We start from the raw sequence: 18,192 nt of genomic DNA on the forward strand, positions 1-18,192 counted from the left end.
TTGTGCACCTCTACGAAGATAGGGATAGCAGTTCAGTCAGCAGCTCCATGACATCCACACACCAGCGGCCTATACCCCACTGCAGCCGCGGTTGCAGCCTACATCTCAGCCTGGATCTGGATCCTATCAGCCCTATCTAAAGTCCCACAGACAGACAAGATCCATCTGATCTCCCACATATTCACAGGGGCGATGATAGCTGTCTACTGAACAGCCGCACAACACAGTTTACAGGCAGAGGGCCTCTGAGAGAAACTGAATGGCGGCCTAACTCAGAAACTTCCAGCTATGCCACAAGGCAGACACTGAACAGTAAGCCCTCTATCTTTGAACACACACTGCTCAGGGGTTTGGAGGAACGGCCCAAAAAGAACAATCCCACTGCTGATCCAGGCACCCATTATTCCTACTTAGTAAGGGGACTTTACTTCATTACAGTAGGGCTTTATACAATTATAAGGGACTGTGACAGAACCAATACTAAGCCCTATATGGTTAAGCTGCAATCGTCTCCATTTGCCTGTGAGAACACTTTTAGGAGTAACACACAGTAGGGCTATAGTGATCCAATCTTAAAAAGTTAGACAGGACAACATCAAAAGCAGACACAAGGCCTGCATCATCTTTTCAAGCCCTGCCTCTCCGCTAAGTGGCGGCCCGGGGTGGCATTGGGGGATAGACCTCTCTCACCCCTTCAATTTTACACGTTTCTAGTGGACATTCTCCAACTACCTTGCCCTTTTACCACCCTCCATAGGTACATCCCTTTGAGAAAGTCCTGCTCCCGTGCTGCTTGGCACTGCATCATTCATCTGGATACCCTGATCCTCTTCACTATGTAATTACTACCTAGAGGCTTGAATCCCACCAGTTTTACTACTCATATCAGCATACCTAGGTCAAACAAGGATTCCCATAGACTATAGTCTCTCTGGCAAAGTCAACATATCTCACTCCTTCAGGAGAAAACAGAAGCCACACTCTACCCCTAAAAGAACGGTAGTGGACCACTTCCAACAGTCAAACAGAGCGGTCCATACAGGCTCGGATGATGAGGGCTCAGACACTGGAAGCCTTTCGGATGCCCAGATCAGCACGGCACTATCACAGCAGGCCTTTCATCTCCCACTAGCCGACAACCTCTGCAATAACATGATGGACTCTATTAAATCGCTACTAGCCTCCCATCATGAGTCGCTATCAAAAAAAATTGACAGATCGCATGCAGATTTAAAGAGGGACATAGCTACAATCAGAGAACACACAGACACTTTAGAATGCAAACAAGAGGACCTGATGATAGATCATGCCAAACTTCTAAGCTACTCACAGAATTTAGCTGGACAACTATCAGATCTAGAGATGAAGCGGGCCAACCTGGAGGATAGGTCACACCACAACAATATACATATAAAAGGTGTCCCAGAAACGGTGTTACCTCAAGATTTTGAGATTTACTTGCAAGACCTCTTCCCATCTCTTCTGGGCCCTACCCTAGGCAAAGATCACTGGAAACCCCCATCTGAGTGAGGCTTTTTATCACAAGAGAAGGACAGCAATATGTCGCCTCCACACCGCAACAAGCAAGGGAAGGGATTACCTACCAGCAAATTCTGATGATGCCCCCACAAGCTCCAACAGAGTTTGCAATTTGCAAGCATCAGCACCGGAGTGGTGCCCCTTGCGGCAAAGATCTACTTCAAATCTAAAGAGACTACTTGGGCCCTGGGCCCTCACCCTGCCCAGAAAAAGTAGAGACCCTATCCACACTCACACTCTGTTTCCTTGCAGAAGATAGAGACTTACCCATAGTGAATTCATGAAGATATCCTAGACATGGATGAAGGCGGGTGAGAATAATAAAAAACTGTAGAACCCCCGAGGTAACTAAAACTTAGATAGCAATCTAAATACCTTGTTCTGTACCTGCCAAAAGTTTACCATTGCTCCTGTCTGATTGTAATATTAAACTGTAGATTGTTTCTTATCAATTGTTCTTTGTTAGGTATGGTACCCAGATAGCCCCCCACACACACACACACACTATATTAAGGCGAAATTATATTTAGCTAGCATTTTGCCAGATTAATGCAGAGGTCATCTAATACCCAAGAGTTGGTTGGATCTCTCCTCTCCATACCTTATGGCCCGTTGAGGGTAGCTTAGACCCTAGTATAACCTGAATTCCCCAATCAGCTGCTGAGAAGATGGGGAGATGGGGGATCTCAATCAAACATATTGATATGTACCTACACATTGAGAACACACAGACACTTTAGAATGCAAACAAGAGGACCTGATGATAGATCATGCCAAACTTCTAAGCTACTCACAGAATTTAGCTGGACAACTATCAGATCTAGAGATGAAGCGGGCCAACCTGGAGGATAGGTCACACCACAACAATATACATATAAAAGGTGTCCCAGAAACGGTGTTACCTCAAGATTTTGAGATTTACTTGCAAGACCTCTTCCCATCTCTTCTGGGCCCTACCCTAGGCAAAGATCACTGGAAACCCCCATCTGAGTGAGGCTTTTTATCACAAGAGAAGGACAGCAATATGTCGCCTCCACACCGCAACAAGCAAGGGAAGGGATTACCTACCAGCAAATTCTGATGATGCCCCCACAAGCTCCAACAGAGTTTGCAATTTGCAAGCATCAGCACCGGAGTGGTGCCCCTTGCGGCAAAGATCTACTTTAAATCTAAAGAGACTACTTGGGCCCTGGGCCCTCACCCTGCCCAGAAAAAGTAGAGACCCTATCCACACTCACACTCTGTTTCCTTGCAGAAGATAGAGACTTACCCGTAGTGAATTCATGAAGATATCCTAGACATGGATGAAGGCGGGTGAGAATAATAAAAAACTGTAGAACCCCCGAGGTAACTAAAACTTAGATAGCAATCTAAATACCTTGTTCTGTACCTGCCAAAAGTTTACCATTGCTCCTGTCTGATTGTAATATTAAACTGTAGATTGTTTCTTATCAATTGTTCTTTGTTAGGTATGGTACCCAGATAGCCCCCCACACACACACACACACACTATATTAAGGCGAAATTATATTTAGCTAGCATTTTGCCAGATTACTGCAGAGGTCATCTAATACCCAAGAGTTGGTTGGATCTCTCCTCTCCATACCTTATGGCCCGTTGAGGGTAGCTTAGACCCTAGTATAACCTGAATTCCCCAATCAGCTGCTGAGAAGATGGGGAGATGGGGGATCTCAATCAAACATATTGATATGTACCTACACATTGTTATCAACATTCCTATTGGGATAACTTGTTAAATTTCTAAGGGATATTTAAAATATTGTCTCTCTTCTTGTTTGATATTTTTGTCTGTTGTTTGTTTATTATTAAATACATGGCTTTGCTTTGCTCCCTGGATCCCGGGCTTATGACACCCTTCATTCGGCAGTCCTAGTCATCTCAGCTAATACTAGCTTTAGGGGTTTAGGGCCTGGGGGCCGGTTAGTGGGGCTTAGTCTAACTGTTACTAAGTTAAAGTATGCTACATTCTTATCATATATGACTGGCAGGTGGGAAGGCCACATTTAGCTATCCCCCCCACACACACACACATATTTAGTTGTGCTCTCCTAGGTGAAGCCTTGTGAGAACACTCATTGTGAAAGTGTGAATTAATCACTTTTATTCAGTCTTTAACACTCCTATGATCTCCATATCAAGGGGTTATATAGATAACTTGTTCTTTGCATCACCCGACAAAGCACAAGCCACTCTCGAGTTGCCCTTATTGAGTACTTTCCCCTCCCCTTTCCCACTTAACCTATAATATGTCCCCAATCAAAGTAGCCACTCTTAATACTCAAGGATTAAATTCCCCCACAAACGCAGCCTCCTGTCAAGCTATCTCTTGACCAACAAGATACAATTGATATTATTCCAGGGGACACAATGGACATGGGGTTCCCGGTTCTTCCAGAATTCTCCATACTATCCTATTTGTGAGACAGCCTCAAATTCTGAGGAAAAGAAAAGAGGGATGGCTATCCTGATTAGTAGAGATGTAAAATGCACACTAGAATATATTGAAAAAGATGAGGAGAGCCTCTTTCTCATAGTTGTCTGCACGCTGAAGGATGTTCTGTTCACTCTAATTTCTGTTTACATTCCTATCACCAAAAAAACTACCCTTCCTACGTAAGCTCCTTGGACGCATTGACCAACTTAAAAGGGGTCATTTATTAATTAGGGGAGATTTTAACTTAGTATGGGATCCAACACTTGACAAACAATAGTCCTCGACACCACAAACTGAAATTTATCCATAACCTCTAATGCCTTCCGTAAACTTATATACCAACATAATTTATATGATGTTTGGAGATGCCTGTCCGCCTCAGAAAGAGATTATACACAATACTCCAAGGCGCATAACTCCTACTCCCGAATTGCCTATCTATTGTGGGACCCATGGACACTGGACAGCTTTAGTAACTCCAACATTAAAATATGCACCTGGTCGGATAATGACATGGTCTGCTCTGACCTTTCCATACTACAGACATCCACATCCCGATTCCCGACCCTCCTGGAAGCTACCTGAGCAGTGTCTGTCAGAAACAGAAATTCCCAAACTCATAGAGATCATACAAGAGTTTATAGAACACAAAGATGTAGGGAACACAATCTTAGATATGGTCTGGGCTGCCTTTAAGGCTTATCTTAGAGGGTACTTCATTAAAAAAAAAAAAAAAAAATCCCATAAAACAGTGAGGCACTCCTCAGCTAAACTCTTTCTGTCAGGTTAGGTAAAGTCCAGAATCAGACCTAAATGCTAGAATGAACTTAAATAACACACTAGCACACTGAGTATAAACCAGGACCTCACCCCATGACAGCTTCAGAGTAAAGTTAACTCAATAGCAACTGGAGTTTACTCACAGGTTTCAAGGATGGTACTTGTAAGTTTGATAGCAGGCAGAGCAGGGTCAGGAATAGGCGTAGTCAGACAGGCAGAAATTGGCAACTGAAATCATGCAGGCAAAGGTTAACCAAAAGAGTAATCAAGCAGGCAAGGTCTGGCAACGTGTATTCGGGCAGGTAGGGGTTAACCAATAGAGTAGTCAAGTAGGCAAGGTCTGACAATGTGTATTCAGGCAGGTAGGGGTTCACCAATAGAGTAGTCAAGCAGGCAATGTCTGGTAATGTGTATTCAGGCAAGTAGGGGTTAACCAATAGGGTAGTCAAGCAGGCAAGGTCTGGGAAGGTGCATTCAGGCAGGTTTGATACTAGCAATAACGTAGCAGATGATAGGTAACAAGCATCAGGCAGAAAGTATAAAAATTATCTTCAGGCTTGGAAGGATAAAGCAGAGACGTTTTCAGACAGGCAAAAGTTCGATAACAGGTGATCCAGAAAGTATGTACTCACAACAGCCACAGCAGGTAAAACAAACGGGCACCAGTGGAGTAGAGATGCCGGAATAAGAACCCGGCCTGACATCAGCAGAGTGGGACGGCTTCAGTGAGGTAAGATGTTGCTAGGCAATGCAGCGTAGCGCAACAGCGCAGAAGATAGCAGAGAACAGCTGAGCGGAGTGTGAACTGCTGAGTGTAGCGTGACAATGCTGCCTCCTCAAGGACCCCTCCGGGGGACCCGACCAGGCTTAGTAGGATTCTGGACGTGAAACTTTTTGATCAAAACAGAGGCATGGACATGAGAAGCAGGTTCCCAGGAATGCTCAGTAATGGAGTAACCCATCCAATGAACCAAATAATACAAGTGGTTTCCCCGCAATTTAGAGTCCAGGATCTGACTGACCTCGAATTAAGAAGTACCATCCACAAGGAAAGGTAGTGGAGGATTGAATTTAGTGGAAAATCGTTTTTTCACTACAGGTTTGAGAAGAGATACGTGAAATACTTGATACATTTTCAAGGTCTTGGGCAAGGCCACTCAGCAAGCAGAAGAACAGACTTTGGAAACAATCCTAAATGGTCCAATGTATTTGGGACCCAATTTAGTAGAAGGTTGCTTTAGACGAATGAATCTGGTGGATATTGATAACTATACTTTGTTTCAGTGCGGAGTAAAAGAGTCTTACAACTTTTGCGATCAGCAAATTTTTTATACTTTTTAGAAGAAATTAGAAGGATTTCTCGGATACGTTGCCAATGTTTGCAGAGGTTCTTCATGGTACGATCATCCCCAGGTACTCCAGTAGTATTGGTAAACATAGGAAACGTTCTAGGTTCAAATCCATAGGCAGCCTTGAAAGGAGAAGTCTGTAAGGAAGAGTTGAAGCGAGAATTGTGGGCAAGTTCTGCTAAAGGAAGAAGTTGAGACCAGTTAGAGTGTTGATGGTTTACATAGTGCCTGAGAAAGTATTCAAGAGATTGTTTCACACGTTCAGTTTGACCATTAGACTGGGGATGATGTGCAGTAGAAAGGGAAATGTTAACTCGAAATGTTTGCAAAGTGACCTCCTGAATCTAGAGACAAAATGGACTCCTCGGTCAGAAACTATGTCCAAAGGGAATCCATGTAATCGAGTGACATGAAGGATAAAAAGCTCAGAGGGGGGGCGGAGCCAACTCCGGAGCAGAGAGGATGAATATGCACACAGCTCCGATAGAAAAATTATAAAACTAATGATTCAGATGGTTTGATGCAACTAAATTCACAGCCTGAAGTGTGATTTATTTACAGTGACACTCGTCAGCGGATTTTTGATCTTCGACCAGTCCTCCAAGGTGACAGCAGCCTACAATTTTGTTGATGATATTCGTGGAGGTGATCTGGAAGCGGCCATCTTATAGCCTACACAGCAGTTTATAGACCTGGATTGAAGGTGTGGAATACTCCACGTGCTGCATTCTAATAGCTACCCCGGTAGTGGAGAAATAAAACCACTATAGACTGTTAAAGAATAAGTGTAAGCTGACTCTCAACTCTCCTAATGCACGCGATGTCTACAGCCGCATATATTGTAAACAAGTTGAGTACTCTGTTGGATGCGTGTCAGGCGGCATGTGAGAATGTGCTACGGAATAAGTGCAAACCCAGTCATATTGATGCCCCAGCTACTATCCTTAATATGAGCCCTGCAGTGCGGTATAAAAGTGGTGACAGTGCCGGGAGAGAGCTGTTACATAACGATCGGCAAGTTATGGGGCCCACTATCAATAAAGGGAGAGACCTGACCACATGGGATGCTGTTGAAACAGAAGAACAGGCGCCCGACTATACACTGTGCAGAACAGAGGATTCAATGGTTGAATGTGGTGGTCCATGCAAGGTCTTACCGTCCCTACTTACCTGACAGAGGGTAAAGATTTTTACTGCAAGAACACTATTAGCCCTATGGAGGCTATTGGGAAAATTGTCAGCTCGGGTTTTGGGTCTATGGCCTCAGGGTATCGATGGGTCTAACAGAAATCTGGAGAGAGCGTCTTAAGTCCAGCAGTTGCCCCAATGCTTATCCTGATGGTTTTCTTCATGTTGGCAGCTCTCCTGCATATACTCTGAACAGGCGGGAATAGGTTAACTTGTTCTTTGCATGCCGGACATTGTTTTCACAGCTTGTTGATAAGCTGTGTCAAGGTGCAGCCCCTGAATTTAAGATATCTTGCTTCTTCTGAACAATGTAATGTATGAAGGCCACCAGCTAGATCCACAAGTTGACCCTATAAGCTTGCTGACTCATTTTAAGGGTGTTTGTTTATTTAGTAGTTTAGGATAGATGACACACTGATACATGTTAGCTAACACTGTTTTAGGTTTATAGATATATGCAGTTGTTCTCTTGATAAATAGAGACTAAGATGCTCATGTTGACAGATAGATTTTCTTCCTAAATGTTTGAATCTATGCTATAGGTAACATGGACAGCTATATATTCTACATACTCTGGGTGCTGTTTTGTTTCTATAAGGGGCTCTAGGAAAATATTGTTTAGCGAAGTATGCTTTATCAGGCTGTTATTGGGGGGAAATACATTTTTGTGAAAGTGAAAATATATGGTGAAGATGGTATTTATTTACATTCTGTTATTATAAGCTAGATATTTAATGGTATTCTCATTTATTACAAATTTAAGCCTTTCTTAAGGGTCTAAGACTAGTCGATCTAGTTAAACCTTGACTTTTATCTTTTTTATTTGTTCTTAATTGCACTGTCAGCGGCCGGGGCAGTGTGATTTTTCAGTTGAATCAAGGCTCACACTTGTAGTTGTTACATGAGCTAATTATATATGAAATTGCCCTTATTCTAGATAACTGATTCTCTCACCATCTCCACATCATACTATTGTTCTATTTTGCCTGCTAGCTTAGATATTTGTATATAGATGTCTTTTAGTTTATATGAGGACACTATGGTCATCAATATCCAATTACCTGATCCGCACCTTTTTGAATTTCCCATATACTTATAGAGGCCACTAGGTTACTATATTGAAAAGATCACAGCCTCAGTAATAGCCATGTAGGGAAACCATTACTGTCTTCATTATTGATATCTTATCATCTTGGTTGGGTTCCAATTACAGAGAAGTTTAAGATATTGCAAAGTGCATACTGTGTATAAGTCCTGGTGGCCCTTGCTCCTTCTCTAGTAGTTGTATTTGGCGTACTTCGCCTATTAATCAAGCTTATACCCCACTAGTTCAAGTGCATAGGCGTGCCACATATACTTTTCTTACTAGTTGAGCTATGAATGGTAGTATCTCTACATTTTGGTAAGGCATTATAGGAGATTATAGTTTGCTTTAAATCCTGTTTTATGTATTTCTCACTAGTTTAAGCAGAAGGCTACTAGTTCCATACTATTACCATTTAGTTTTAAAATGTAAGAGTAGTGAGAGGAGACGAAATGTTAGCAAAGTCTTTTATAAACTTCCGATAGTAATTAGCAAAGCCAAGAAACCTTGGATCTGGGCCAATTCTTAATAGCAGAAAGTTTATCGTGATCCATTTCAAATCCGGATTGAGAAATAATATAACCCAGAAAGGGTATAGACTTTTGATGGAATGAGCACTTCTCAAGTTTGACAAAGAGAAAGTTTTCACGTAATCTCTGAAGTACTAATGTTACATGGTGAAAATGCTCTTGCATGGTCTTGGAGTAGATCAGAATGTCGTCAAGGTAAATGATGACAATTTGGTATAGACCTCCATCTTTCTTTTCTACAAAGAAAAAACCTGCTCCTACAGGTGATGATGGATGAATAAAACCCCTTGCCAAATTATCTTTAATGTATTCTTCAAGTGAAATGTATTCCTGATGAGAAAGAAAGAGGATAGGTTTTACCTTTAGGTAGAGGAGCTCCAGGTAGTAAATCAATAGGACAGTCAAATGTCCGGTGAGGAGGTAAATTTTCAGCATCCTTTTTAGAAAAGATGTCACGAAAAGAATGATATTGCTCAGGTAAAGAATCAGGGATGTCCAGAACTGCTAAGACAGAACTTGGAGACTTGAGAGGATTATGCAGACAGTGTTTGAAACAAGTAGTTCCCCAGGTTATATGTTCCCCTTTAGACCAAGAGAAAACAGGATCATGGAGCTGTAACCAGGGTAGTCCCAAAAGGAAACTGAGGAGAAGAGATGACTTTGAAACTAAGTTTCAGAATGTAAAATGCCAACTGTCATAAACAGAGGTATAGTAGTATATTGAATGTATCCAGAACCCAGAGGCTGACCACTGAGTGTGATTACTTTGATCAATTGACTCTTGGCAAGAAGAGGAATCTGGAGAGAATCGACAAATGTTGAATCAATGAATATTCCTGCAGTTCCTGGGTCAATGAGAGCTTGAGCTTGGAACTTGGTGCTTCCAAAAGTAAGATTAACAGGAACAAAGAGTTTAGGATTGAGGGCAGGTAAATGGTTCTGGCTTAACTCCCTCTTTCAGAAGTTAAGCCCTGGCTTTTACTGGACGTGTAGGACAATCTTTTAACAAATTACCTTTAGTACCACAGTATAGACACAGTTCTAGTGTATGCCTTCTAAGGCGTTCGGTTTCGGTTAACTTGATAGCTCCAACTTCCATGGGTTCCACAGATTCCAATGTATTAGAGCTAGGAGTGGGAAGTTTAACAGAACGGAAAGGCAGACAAAAAGTTGGTTTGATAAATGACCTCCTGTTGCGGTCTCTCTCTTGAAGACGCTCTGAATCACGGGTATCTAATTTGATACATAGGTTGATGAGATCTTCTAGAGAAATGCTGAAATATAAAAAAAGAGATGGCACTACTCAAAATAATCAAGGGAGAAAATAGCCGGAGTTGCCAGCGAAACGTGTTAGGGGAAAGGGCTCTTGGGACCCTTCAATTTTAAATGTTCTAATTGCAGTATAAGTTTAATAATCATTGATGTCTGAGCTGACACTTCTGTATACTCAGACTTTGTTAGTAAGCAATGCATTCAACATACAACTAACGGACAGAAACTGTAAGTTTCATTAGTGCCGTATATTCAGGTTGTATATTTGATATTCATAACTATACTCTCAGGACAAATTATGATCGCTTAAGTTACAGCAATTTGTACACACAATCAAACCTATATACATCAGAGAATTTTCATATCTGATGGGCTAGTTGAAGCTAAGTAACATAACGCCTGCTGGATACCTAGCTATGCAGTAATTCTTTTTTTTATATATATTATTTTTATTTAAGTTTATCATAAAACTTTAACAATAAGACAAAGAAGAAAACCATTACAAAGTTCCTACACAAGAGTAGGTAATTGTTACAATATGATGCAAAACATATTACTTAAAGTCTTTCTGAATTGTCCCGTGCTTAATATTCTCTTCACAGTATCGCTGTGGTAGTGGTAGGCTCATGAAATCTAGGATGATGTATGTGGTATAAGAGCCTTCCAACTTTCGGTTGAGGGAGGACTCCAGAAATCTAGTTCTTTTTATTTCTAGTAAGAATACTAAATCTTATCAATTGTCTTATGGAAATTAAACTGAGATTACATAGAGGGAAAAGAGAAAGAAAAGAGAAAGAAGATAAGAAATAAGAAGAGAATAAGAGCATAGGTCAGTCAAGAAAGTTTGAGAATGTTTTCCTCATTAATCCTACATGTTTACACGTGGGCTTGCTTGAATAACTTATTTTCTATACCTAAATGATTCCCACAGAAACATCATATCCTGGTGTAATGAAAGCTGATCTAGTTTGAGGTAATAGAATCTTTCTAATAGCAAGTTTCTGTTGACTAATTCTATCCATTCTAGTGTGGTAGGCACTACTGCCGTTTTCCATTTTCTTGGTATTATCTGGTTAGCTGCATTTAGCAAGATGTGGTATAGATGTAGTCTTATTTTACATGTGATTGCTGGCTGTTGTCTCAGCATTATAATTTCTGGGCTAGGTGTTAATTGGGTATTTAATATTTTGTTGATATTTGAGAAAATATCAGACCAATAAGGTTTAATATGATCGCAACTCCACCAAATATGGGATAAATGACCTTCCTCCGGGCATCCCCTCCAGCATGAACCTGAGGCTTGTGAATATATATATTTGATTCTGGCTGGTGTTAGATACCACCGCATCATTAATTTAATATTGGTTTCTTTTGCCTGGGCGGAATGACCGGAGTGTAGAAGGGTAGAAAATCTGTGTAACCATGTTTTTGCTGGGGTAGTTTGTTGCAACTCGTTATCCCATCTTTTAGTGTATGTAGGGAGTCCCTGAAAGGTGTGTGTTAAGATAATCTTATATATTTTGGAGATGACTCCTTTTGTCTCGTCCTTTGTTATACACATTTGTTCAAATACTGTAGGTGATCTGGTTAGATCTTTTCTATATTTATGTGACATTATGTAGTGCCTCGTCTGGTGTATGCGGAGCCATGAAGATAGGAACGGGTGTTCTATTAAGTCAAGCTGGGGCTTATCTTTGATAAATTTATCCGCATCTGTGATAATATACATGGGTATGAGTGTTTTTGAAAGCTTGAGAGAGTTATGATCTGTGATTTTACCAGGTTTGAATTCCAGATTGTTTAATAGTGTTGTAAGGGGTGAGTATCTAGAGGAAATTTTATTTGGTACCCTACAAATATGTCTCCAATCAGCCCATGTCTCATTGGAGATTGAAGATGTTGAGATTGTGTATCTATTAAAGTATGCAGGGTTCCAGCATGCAGTGTTTAGGTCGTGGTTAAAGGAAAGGTCAGTTTCTATTTTCACCCAACTTTTATAGTTAGATGCGTCAAATCGGAACCACTCCTGAATTCTCTGCAAAGATATGGAAAGTTTATAAGATGGGAGATGTGGAACGCCTAAGCCTCCTTCTGTTGGGTGTTTAAAGAGAGTATTGCGGTTAATCCGCGGAGGCCTACGACTCCAAATATATTCATTTATTATCCTTTGCATGTGAGCTAAGTCTTTTTGTATGTTTGGAATAGGGACTGTCTGTAGGATGTATAACACTTTTGGAAGTAAGATCATTTTTGTTGCTTGTATTCTACCTGTCCACGATATGTTTTTAGGAAGCCAATGAGATGTTAGAGTTAAAAGTTCTGTGGTTAGGTTTCCATAATTGTATTTACGTAGATCTGATATAACTGGGGTAATGTGGATACCAAGGTATTTTAGATATTTTGTCTGTTGTTTTAAGGGGCAAGTAGATTTAAGGTTAGAAAGGGTATGAGTAGATAAGTTTATAGGGAGATATTCTGATTTGGACATGTTTACCAAAAAATTTGATACTGTCCCAAATTTTGTCAGTTCATTAGTCACTTGTTGGAGGGATATTTTGGGGTTTGTGAGTGTCAGGAGAATGTCGTCTGCGAATATGGCTAGTTTATGTGTCTGATTGGCAATAGAAATTCCTTGAATTTGGTTATTCAATCGTATTTTGATAGCTAGGGGTTCTAGGGATAAAACAAAAAGAAGTGGTGACAGTGGGCAGCCTTGTCTGGATCCGTTTCGGATTTCAAAAGGTTCCGAAAGGGCTCCATTTATTCTGACCTGAGCTGTGGGGTTGGAATATAGAGCAAAGATTTTTTGAATGAAGGAGTCTGGGAAGTGGAAATGTTGTAGGGTCGTCCGTAGGTATGTCCAGTCCAGTCGGTCAAAAGCTTTCTCAGCATCTGTCGAAACAAAAACAGTCGGGGTTTTGGTCTGCGTGATATACTCCAATAAATTTAAGACTTTAACCGTATTATCCTTTGCCTCTCTACGTGGGACGAATCCCACCTGGTCCTGATGGATTATAGAGGGGAGAATTTGATTAATACGGGCCGCTAGAATTTTCGCATACAATTTGAGGTCTAGATTTAACAAAGAGATTGGTCGAAAATGTGCGGGGGTGTTTGACGGTTTACCCGGTTTAGCTATAACTGAAATGTTAGCTTGTAACATGGTGTCAGGAAATGGGTGTTTTTCTGGTATGGAATTAAATAGGGATGTTAAGTGTGGTACTAGTAGTGAAGCAAAAGTTTTATAATACAGCCCAGTGAATCCATCAGGGCCCGGGGCCTTGTTTTGTTTTATTTGTTTTATTGCCTCTAGTACTTCCGTTGGCTGAATAGGTCTGTCTAGTTGGGTGCGTTGGTCCTGATCTAACTTGGGGATGGGTAGGTTATCCAGATATTGATTACAGTGCAATGTATGATTTTGAGGGTCTCTGAGTGGGAATAGATTATAAAGTTTATGGTAAAAGTTTTTGAACTCTTTAGCTATCGATTTTGTGTCTTCTAATTGTGTACCTGTTGTCTTTTTTAAGGCGTGAATATAAGTTTTCTGCTGTTGTTTTTTTAATGCTCTAGCTAAGAGTCTACCTGATTTATTACCTTCCCTATAGAAGTTTTGCTGAATATGGAGGAGTTGTTTTTGTGATTTGATATGTAAGAGATGGTTCATTTTTTCTCTTTTGGATTGCAATTGGCTTAGGATGTTGGCGTCAGAGGGGTGAGATTTGTGTTTGTAGTCTAAGTCTGCTATTTCTGTGGCTAAAAGGTTTATTTCCTCGCAATTTTTCCTTTTGATTTGGGCGGCAGTTTTGATAAACTCGCCTCTTATAGTACACTTGTGAGCTTCCCAAAGGGTGGCCATACTAACATCTGGTGTCTTATTTATAGAGAAGTATGAGCTTATATGTTCTGAGAATAACTTCTTCTGCTTTGTATCTAGTAATAATGAGTCCTCCAGTCTCCACTGGAAGGCTCTTAAAGGTGCTGTTGGCCATTTTATAGTGCAAACTACTAAGGAGTGATCTGACCATGTTGTATGGTGGATGAAAGAATGTATAGTGTGGGATAGTACTAGATGATCAACTAAAATATAATCTAGTCTAGAATAATTACGGTTGGGGTGGGAGAAGAAGGTGAAATCTGTTTTTTGTGGGTTGAAGTATCTCCATGTATCATGTAGGCCAAGAAGCTTGAATTTTCCCCATATATTATGGAGGTTTGGGATTTTGGCTCTAGTGGTAGGATTTGAGCAATCAACTGTGGGGTCTAGGGGGAGGTTCAGATCCCCTGATAATATCAGGGATCCCTTTGCTTCTTTAAGGAGTAAATCTACAACAGAGGTTAAGAATCTATCTTGATGGGAGTTTGGGGTGTAGATATTCATTATTGTTACTGGTTTCCCATATAGGAGGCCCTTTAGACATAAGTATCTGCCTTCCTTGTCCCCTATGGCATGTGTCTTAACAAAGGGGATAGATTTGTGGATTAAAATGCTAACCCCGTTGATTTTTTTGTGCGGGTTAGTGCTGTGGAAATGCAAAGGGTAGTGTGTAGAAAAATATTTGGGGACATTTTTCCCTTTGAAGTGGGTCTCTTGTAACATTAGAATGTGTCCTCCCTTTTTTTGAAGGTCTAATATGGCCATTCTTCTTTTGTTTGGGCAATTGAGTCCCTTGGCATTTTGCGTGAAAATGTTTAAGTCTTGTGGTGTGTGACTAGTCATAATGGAAAATAGATAGTGGTAGATCTAAGAAGCAATAACACATTCGTATATTAATGAGTTTGTATTTAACGGCCTATGCTCTAGAAGAAGACAGTAAAGTAGAGGGAAGAGAGAAAAAGAAAGAAAAAGGCAAATAAGAAAAATATTAAAACATAATATTTTTAACACAGATTTAAATTTAAACAACATATTTCTGTCCTAGGGAGAAAGATCTCCCGACTAGGTGAAAACAACAAAAAACAAAGTCAACATCAGTTAACTGTTAACATTTAACCTTTAAGACTCTTTCTATATATATTTTTTTTTTTTTTTTTTAATATATTAGCAACTCTATGGGCCTGAGGGCCACATGTATACCGGAAAGTAGATAATACTTGCAGTAAGAAGTCTCTGACGGCCGCAGCCTAAAAGTGTTCTTGTGTGCAGCAAGAAGTTGTCATCCTTTGTCCCCAGGTGATGAAGAAGCAGGTTGTGTAGGTTTACGGGGTTTCTTTTGAGAGACCTGGTTCCACTCTTTTCTTTGTGGTAGGGGAGTTGGTTTACTTGGGCTTGTGCGTCTGTCTTGGGATGTGGCATTTTCTTCCACTTGAGGGGTTGGTATATCTAATTCTTTGCAGATATCTGGAATGTCTCTGGTAGATGAGCAGGTGATACGTCTTCCTTTCCATAGAATTAGCAGGTGAAAGGGGAATCCCCACCTGTATAGGATGTTTTGTTTCCTCAATAACTGTGTTAGCGGTTTGAGTTCCCTTCTTTTTGTGAGAGTTCTCTGAGACAAATCAGTAAACATTTGTATATCTATGTTTTCATACTTAATGGGTTGTTGTTCTCTCGCCAGTTTCATTAATTCTTCCTTTTCTTGAAAGTTTGTGATACGAACTATAATATCTCTTGGTGCTTGTCCAGCCAGAGGTTTGGGGCGTAAAGCTCTGTGAGCTCTGTCTATAGAGATTTTGGAGGGATTTTCCTCTTTTTTTAATGCACTAAAGAAATCTTGAAGATATTGTTCAATATCTGGTGGGAGGATAGTTTCAGGGATGCCTCGCAACCTGATATTATGTCGCCTGCTGCGATTTTCAACATCGTCTATCTTGTCTTCTAGTTCAGAGATAGTTATGTCTTGCTTCTGAATGGTGTCCTGGAGGTCTGAGATAGCTTCTGAGTGGATGTCTTGGCTGTTTTCGAGTGATTCTACTCTGTGACCTATGTCAGAGATGTCTTTTTTGAGGTCTGAGATTTCCTCCTTGATGCATTGCTTGACTTGTGATATAAGAGAGGAAAAGTCTTTTTTAGATGGGATTGTTTTAAAAAGAGCTGTGGGAATGGTGATGTTTTCTGACATATGGTCACTATCAGATTCAGATGAGCTGTGGTCAGACCTTGGGTCTGGAATGGATTCTTCTGTTGGAGTTAAGTTTTTAGCCTCAGATGCTTTAAAAAAGCTGCTGACTGAGTGTGTAGATGTCTTTAGTGTTTTGGCAGTTTTGCCTGGTTTATTTATTTTTTTGGGAGACATAATTGCGTGGCTATTGTTTCTTCAACCACACTGTTTCTTTAATAAGCTGGCAGGAAGGCTATTGTTGATTGGAGGAGTTCTTTGAGTTTTTGCTGCTATTTGCAGTCGCTTATTAAAAGGCTTCAGATCAAAAGTTTTGGCCACCTGAGCAGTGTATTATATTGTAGTGTATAAAAGTCCCAGATCTAAAATCCCAAGTATGAGGGAATGAACAAGCGCTTGTGTGATTGAAGGCTGGCTATTAGGCTTTGAACTCTGTTTGGCAAGCGATATCTTAGTAACTGTTGTGGGTAAAGGGTTTATTCTCTCGATTATGGCTAATTCAATATTGATTGCCTCAGTGTCTTTATGTAATTTGCCACTCTTACCCTTTAGTTAGGTGTCCCCTTCTGCTGCAGCGTTAACGCCGTTTACAAATAAAAGTGCGCATCTGAACTCCAGCTCAGGCTGCGGCCCGTGTCGGCTCCTATTTTCCGGTGTGGCTCACTCCGGGTTACATCTGACCAGTATGCAGGTGAGTTTGTTTGTTTCTTGAGGGGTATCTATCTGATAGCCCTGCGGTGAAGGTGGCTCCGGTCACCGGTGACTTCTGGTTAGGCTCCAGCCGGATCTTAACACGCCATTTACAATTGTATGTGCGCAGCTGAACTCCAGCTCAGGCTGCGGCCCGTGTCGGCCCCTATTTTCCGGTGCGGCTCACTCCGGATTACATCTGACCGGTATGCAGGTGAGTTTGCTTGTTGCTTGAGGGGTATCTCTCTGATAGCCCTATGGTGACGGTGGCTCCGGTCTCCGGTGATTTCTGGTTAGGTTTCAGCCAGGTCTATGATGTGATGCTTACATGCACACAGCGTGCGCCTTATAAATCGGGCAGTCTCTTGCAGCTGTCGGCTTAATGTATAATCATTCCGGTACCTGATCTTAACTGTTGACATGACCAGTAATGTTTGGTCTTAAAGTGCAGGGTGGCTAGTGCCAGTTACATTTTCACCTAGTTGGGGCCTAAGAGCTCTGTCAGACAGCAGCCATCTCCTAGGCTGGCTAACTCCGCCCCCCTATGCAGTAATTCTTAACGTATATTTACATTTGATCCCAACAGGTTTTTCATTAGAAATGCATGTTATCACTGGGGATAGCATACTAGTACATAGCCACACAATAGTGGAGGTTGATAACTTTTAGTGGGAGAGTGTTTAACAAATACTTGGATATTTAGCCTCTTACAGTGATTCCACCAAATGTACATATACAAGCTTACACATTTTTGAAAGCTTACCACTCCAATATGGTTACTGCTACCAATAACTATTAGAGTTTCCCTTTGGATAAGTTGCAATAAGTTTGTACACTATAACAGTGAATTAATTTAAACAAATTTGCTTCTAATTATTCCAATAAGGGATCGTTAAACAGATTCAGCTTTCTGTTTCCAATTTTCCTTTATCATAAGTTACACAATACTACCATCTAGTGTTCAATAATATAAGTGCATCATAACTTATTTATACAGGCTAAACAACAAATACTGATTTAACTAATGTCCTTCAAGATGCTGCAATATATAGCAGTTTAATTTACAAGAACCTAGGAAAAAAAAAAATATATAACACCAATTACAAACCCATAGTGGTCTTATACAAATAGTAGTAAGTTTTACTCACAAGAGCTTGGGAATATATATACAACTCAATCAAACACATAGAGGCTCTATACAAACAATATTAATACAATTACTGTTACACATACTATGTGATTTACAGTA

Source organism: Bombina bombina, chromosome 7, assembly GCF_027579735.1.
Source record: "Bombina bombina isolate aBomBom1 chromosome 7, aBomBom1.pri, whole genome shotgun sequence".
NCBI lineage: Eukaryota > Metazoa > Chordata > Amphibia > Anura > Bombinatoridae > Bombina > Bombina bombina.